Source organism: Ixodes scapularis, unplaced genomic scaffold (assembly GCF_016920785.2).
Source record: "Ixodes scapularis isolate PalLabHiFi unplaced genomic scaffold, ASM1692078v2 PGA_scaffold47__10_contigs__length_4178495, whole genome shotgun sequence".
NCBI classification, from domain to species: domain Eukaryota; kingdom Metazoa; phylum Arthropoda; class Arachnida; order Ixodida; family Ixodidae; genus Ixodes; species Ixodes scapularis.
The window spans coordinates 3,331,947-3,338,542 of record NW_024609876.1 but is presented as its reverse complement, the minus strand read 5'-3'; the positions used below and the strand labels follow the sequence as shown (position 1 = coordinate 3,338,542).

The 6,596-nt window shown below is 52.8% G+C and overlaps 1 pseudogene; it reads left to right on the top strand.

Annotated features, from left to right (window-relative positions):
• The first annotated feature begins 242 nt into the window (after positions 1–242).
• LOC121837544 lies at positions 243–1,984 on the top strand (annotated as a pseudogene).
• The last annotated feature ends 4,612 nt before the right edge of the window (positions 1,985–6,596 follow it).

The window sequence follows — 6,596 nt, the reverse complement described above, 5'->3', positions numbered from 1 at the left end:
TCCTACTGGATATCAGGCAAGCCTTCGATGCGATCTCACACGCTACGATCATCAAGGCTCTGCGGCGCATAAGAGTTGTTGGTCGCCCACTCGGCTACATCAGGGCTTTTCTCGCCGGTCGTGCATCGCGAGTGAAGGTGGGGAGTCATTACAGTCAGCCAAGAACAACAGGAGGTGTCCCTCAGGGCAGTGTGATGAGCCCTCTCCTGTTCTGCGCGGCAATCTGCTCACTTCCCCAGGCGATGCAGCGCGACCAGTTCTCCGAACATGAGATTCACATGGCAGTCTATGCAGATGATGTGGCGCTTTGGACGGTTTCAACCCCGTACAAGCGGAAGAAGGCCGTTGAGGAACTCCAGCGAGTCCTTAATAACCTTGTCTACCACCTCAAGCAACTGGGACTGGAGGTTTCTGCGGAGAAAACAAACTACATGAAGTCACAGAAAAGACAAGGCGCTTCCAACCCAAAATTTTCATCAACAACATGCAAGTAAAAAGACAGAACAGCATGACCTACCTCGGGATGCAGCTGGACTCTCGGCTATCCTTTGGCCCGGTGGCGACCCAGGCGGTGAGGGGAATGCGGCAGCACACAAATATCCTAAGGAGGCTCTGCGGCAACGCGTGGGGCACGTCACAGGCCATGATGCTACAACTCTATCCCGGTCTGGTGCTGTCGCGCCCCCTCTACGCACTGCCTCTGCCCTCATTGCTGCCAAGACATCTGGAGATGCTCGAACGAGCCCAAAGGGTGGCACTTCGAATCTGTCTCGGAATTCCAAGAGGGGCACCGTCACTGCCTACACTTGTCAAGGCGAACGCTGCCACAATGGAACATTAGTTGGAGCAACGCGCGATGAGACACCTCATCCTTATGAGCGGCTGCAGATCGACCACTTCACTGCTGCAAAACATCCGAGAGACCGGAGTCGGAGCTAGGACAGATACTGCACAAGCTGGACGAGATCGCAGGCCAACCACCACCATTGCCACCACTCCGAGCGCTGCACTTCGGTCCGGAGCCGCTCCAGGTTGCCCTCGGGGTGGAAGGGATGACGCCCAGAAGAAGGGTCAATGCAGCGGTGGCAAGGCAGCTGACGGAGCACCATCTCGAGCAAAACTACCCGGGCTGCAAAAGAGTCTTCACAGACGGCTCAGTGCGGCCGTCCGACGGATCCTCTACGGCTGCAGTGGTGCTTGAAGACGGCCGGCGGTGTCTCAGCGGCAAACTCGAATTCCATGCGTCGAGCATGTCGGCAGAACTCGCGGCGCTGGGACTTGCGGTGGCTGCTCTCGTCCACGTCGGAGACATGGTGGGGGACCCGGTGAGCTGGGTTGTCTGCTCGGACTCCAGGGCGGCACTGACACGACTGGCAGAGCTGGAGAGGGCCCCACCGCTGGCCAGAAGAGTCGCAATGACGGCAGGGCGCCTAAAGAGCGGGGCCACGGCCTGACCTTCCAATGGGTACCGGCGCACTGCGGAGTAGGAGGCAACGAGGCGGCCGACAGCCTGGCTGACAGAACACATGACGGGGAAGGCGTTCCGGTAATTGGGGTCGGAAAGTTCGATGACGCCAAGCTCCTCGTGGCAAGGGACACCGTGGCACGGCACCCGGACGCCCGCCTGGCAGGCGGAGACAGACCGGCCAGAATTCCCCGCTCACTGGGAAGACAGGCAGCTGCGATCGTCCACAGACTCCGCACGGGGAGCGCCTGGACGGCCGAGCAGCTTCACAGGTTGAGACGCCATGATGACCCGGCCTGCGACAGCTGCGGAGAACTCGGGGATGCCGAGCACGCAATCCTGGGATGCCGGGAATACGCGGAGCGGGAGGCGATGCTGTCGACCTTCCGTTCCCTCGGACTCCCATCCGGAGCGCTTGAAGACATCCTCAGACCCACAGGATCTGCAAAGGGAAAAAAGAAAGCGCTCGGGGCACTCATCGATTTCCTTGTCAACACAGGACTCACCAAAGTGCTCTAGAAGAACGGCCATCCGCGGAAAAGCGGCCCGGACCGCCGCGCGGACGACCGAGCGCGGAGAGAACTTGACAGGCCGGCAACGAAAGAACAAAGCCCACGCCAGACAAGGAAACAACGGCGCAAGGCTTCAGGAGAGATAAGCGAGAGGCCCCCCGCCCCCAACGGGCACAGCCGGGCTGCACTGGATGGGAGAGAGACCGCTCTGCCTGCGCCGCGGCCTCCTCTCCCAACCGGACCCACAAGAGAAGAGCGCAAGATGGAGGACGAAAGCGGACGACGGCGGTCGGCTTCCCCGACGCGATGGGGGCACCTCCTCCCCCTCGGTTGCCAAGCGCGCTTTGGGAGAGGATAGTTGTCCGCCCTTTCACCAGGTGGCTACGGCTGGCTGAGTGTTTCTTCTCCTTCCCGCTGGGAGCGCTATCGGCGCCCGCAGACGGCGGGGGTCGGAAGCGCACCAGTACCCCCCTCCACAACCGAAAAACAGCTCCGGCGCGCATTGAAGAGGCAGTCTCTTAGAGGTGCCGGAGCAGCAAAGATGACACCTCCTTCTACACGGCGCAGCCGCCCCCGGAGACCGCCTTGATCTCCGGACATCGCGCGGTGCCAGCCAGCCACCAGTGCTGGAGCCCCTATCCCCCCCCACTATTTGTTTGAGCACGTTCATCGAACGAGGTTGATTATTAGGTGTTTAATGGTGCAAAAAGCAACATAGGCCATTCTGCACCAAAGGAATAATTAAAAGACTATAGTAAAAGGAAGGAATTACTGTGCAGGAGATCTATAACTGGTGTAGGTAGCCAGTTTTTTTAAGAAAATCTAAAATATGACCAAAAGGAACTAAAGGTTCATCTCCTAGTAGAAAGGCTGGATGAAATGGAAGGTATCCAGAAAGTGAAGGGAAACTTGTTCGAAGTTCTTGATCAAAGAATTTGCAGTGCCATAGAATATGCAGCATTGTTAGCAATTCACCGCAATGCTCACAGACTGGGGTGTCCTCACCACAAAGAAGGTGTTGATGGGTGACACGTGAATGTCCAATTCTCAAACGACACATTAAAACTTCATGGTGACGGTCTCTATGGTGCGAACTCTCCCATACCTCCAAATGTGGTTTGATGACATGTAGCTTATTATTCATTTCTTTGTCCCAGTCTTGCTGCCAGGCGTTATGAATTGCTTTTTTAAGAACTGGTTTAAAATCTTGAGGCAGCTGAACGGGTGTTTCCAGAGCATCCTTAACAGAGGCTGCTAGCCTATCCGCCTTCTCATTACCTCAAATTCCCACATGGCTTGGTATCCAGCACAGCTTGATATTGTATCCCATTTGGAAAGCCAGGTTTAACTCTACCCGTACTTGTTGCACGAGCCGATTCTTAGAATCATTGAGGGAACAGAGAGAGAGGATAGCACTCTGGGAGTCCACAAACAAGATAGCTTTCCTGATGTTGTTGCCTAATATATATTCAATGACCATGAGCACACCATAAAGTTCTGCAGTAAAAATGCTGGCAACAGAGTGAAGCCGTCGAGCTTTTACGAAGTGTTCTGAATATACAGCCGAACCGACAAAATGTGGAGTTTTTGCACCATCAGTGAAGAATTGTGCATGGTCCTTATACTTAGCTTGCAAGGTCATAAACTCTTGCTGAAGGACTAGTGGTGCAACAGTTCGCTTATTGTATTTCGCTAGTGACCAGTCAGAGGTATGTGCACCGCCTTCCAAGGAGCAATGCTTCGAACTCTCGTCATCAAGCTACGCTCAGGAAGCGAAAGCTGCAGGGATGCAGACATGCATTGAATGTGGAGGCTTAAAGGCCGTACTATACTTGGCTTGTTCTCAAAAAGACGTAAAAAAGGAGATACCTGCAAACAACAGAAGGATGGGTGTTCAGGGTCAGATTTGACTTAATAACTATAGCATAGGCTGAGGAACTGTCTTCGCTTTTCTAGTGGCATTTGGTACGTCTCTGCATACAAACTCGGGACAGGCGACGTTCAGAAGGCCCCAGTGGCAAGTCGAAGTCCAAGGTGATGCACACGATCTAGCATTTTTAAAGATGACGGTCGTGCCGAGCCATATACAACCGCACCATAGTCGAGACGGGAACGAACCAGCGAGTTGTAGAGTCGCAGGAGACACCTCCTGACAGAACCCCAGGAGATGTGTGCAAGCACCTTGAGAACATTGGCAGATTTAACACACTTTCGCTTCAGTTCTTTTAGATGGGTCTGAAAAGTGAGCTTCTTATCAAAAATAACACCCAAGAATTTGTGTTCACTGTAGTATTTTGATTTGCACGAGATGGCGCTACTTGACATCTCCTTTTTAAAGTAGCCATCTCGTGCATCCATGTAAAAGAATAAAAAGGACAGCACGCGACGGCATGAGCCGCGCGTGATCTGAGGCCTCATCGGCCAGTGTTCGCCCCGCTCCTGAATCCGTTGGTTGTCCTTTCTTCTCGCTCCGGCGACAGTCCAGGTCCGCTCGGGGCATGTAGTTTCCCGGCTACGTCGAACGTGAGTCACCGGCGCTTGCGTCCAATGTAGCCAGGCTTTAAAGCACCGCCGCATCGGCGTAGAATATAACATCCACGCCTAACGGTTACGTCAGTGCCATTCATCTGCAAGCTGGGATAGAGCACTGCACGCGCCCGGGCCAGCCCAAAAGCCCAAGCCCGGCCCGGGGGCCGGGCTCGGGCCGGGTAGCACGTATTTTCTCGGGCCCGGGCCGGGCTCAGGCTTGAACAAAAAAGTTCTCAAACCGCGGCGGCCCGGGCCGGCCCGGGCCGTGCCTGGGCAATCTTGTGCCGTAAATCATAAATTGTTGTTGATAACAAGAAGTTTGCTCATTATCCTTTTAGGTTCATTGAATACAAAAAAAAGCGAAGTGCAAATCGACTACAGCGTCGTTAAAAATAATAACTAAAAGACGTCTTGGACGTAGAAAGCCTTCAAGCTTTTTCCGTGTGAGCGAGGGTTCAGTGTTATAAATTGCAAACAAAATAAAGTCCCAGTCATATGCTTGTCAACCTGTGTGATTCATCGCTCTCAAAAATATCTAGTTCACTATTAGGAAGATTTAGAAAAACGTACGCAAGCGCTTGGGGTACCGTAAAAATAGCGTTGCGATGTAAAACCTATGGCGATGCTAATTTTAGCTTGCCCAAAGTGCTTGAGGACGTTATTCTAAGACTCCCTTATTGCACAGAGCGCGACACTATATTACCGGGAACAAGCGATGTCGTGTTTTTATGTTTATCTCATAAAATCAAAACGCTGTTTTCAAAACTATTGGTCTCTTTAGAAGTGCTCATCGGGGCCACAGACCTAAGCAGTATACTTTGGTGCCTGCTAACACCATTTCGAAGTAAAATTAGAAAAAAGAGCCAACGTCGTGTTTGCGGTGTCAGTGTCGCGCAGTGTACATAGTCCGTTCCGCGCTTGCACGTTTTGGGAACCATCTTGAAAAATCTTTTTAAGAGGTTAAGTAGGAATATATTAAACTTAAGCTTGCCTGAAAGGGTTGTATACTTTAAGAACGCGTTGACATGTAAAGCTACTTCAGAACATATTCTTAAACAGAAAAGGTGCGCAGACCAGGCTTAGAACGATGGAGACTTTTTGCGAAGAGGTTGCAATGTGCAGGGCCTAATAAAAGTAGGTTGAAACGGGACGCATTCAAACGCAAAGGGTGTTTTGGAAACTGGTTCAAATAAGAAGGTGTTTAGGGAATGGGTCGAAACAGGATACATTCAAACGAGAAGGGCGTTTAGGGAATTGGTCGAAACGGGACGGGTTCATATGGGAAGGGCGTTTAAAGAATGGGTCCAAACAGGACGGGTTCAAATGGGGAGCTCGTTTCGAGAACGCGTCGAAACGGGACAGGTTCAAACGAAAAAGGGTTGTTTCGGGCTACAGCCATCGGGCCGGGTCGGGCGGGGCCTAGAAATTAAAAATTCTGTAAGGCTCAGGCCGGGCCCGGGCCATGTCTCTTTTGGGCCGGGTCGGGCCGGGCCTAGAAATTAAAAAGTCTGTCGGGCTTGGGCCGGGCCCGGGCCGTGTCTCTACCGGGCGGGGTCGGGCCTAGAAATTCCGGCCCGTGCAGTGCTCTTAGCTGGGATCTAGCGACAACCCTCGACGTAATGAAAAGGTGACGTCATCAGTGACGTCACTGAAGACCTCACCGGCATCCGCATCGTCATCATCACTGATGATGTCATCAGTGACGTCACTGATGACGTCATCAGTGACGTCACCAGCATCCGCATCGTCATCATCACGGATGATGACATCAGTGACAACAGAGATGACGTCACCGACATCCGCATCGTCATCGTCGCTGATGAAGTCATCGGAGTCCGCATCGTCATCGTCACTGATGACGTCATCAGTGACATCACTGATGACATCATCGGCATCGTCACGTGACCCCCCCCAGGTCACTTCACCCTCCCCCCCAGTACCCTCCCTCCTCCTCCTCAAGAGCTGCGCTCTGATTCGGTGTTACAGGGAGTTGTAAACGGCTTTCACTTTTTTTTCTGGTGCAAACCGGAAGCCATTTTCATCGGCCCACTTAATCATCCTATTTATTGCTATCTGCAATTGGTGCTCAC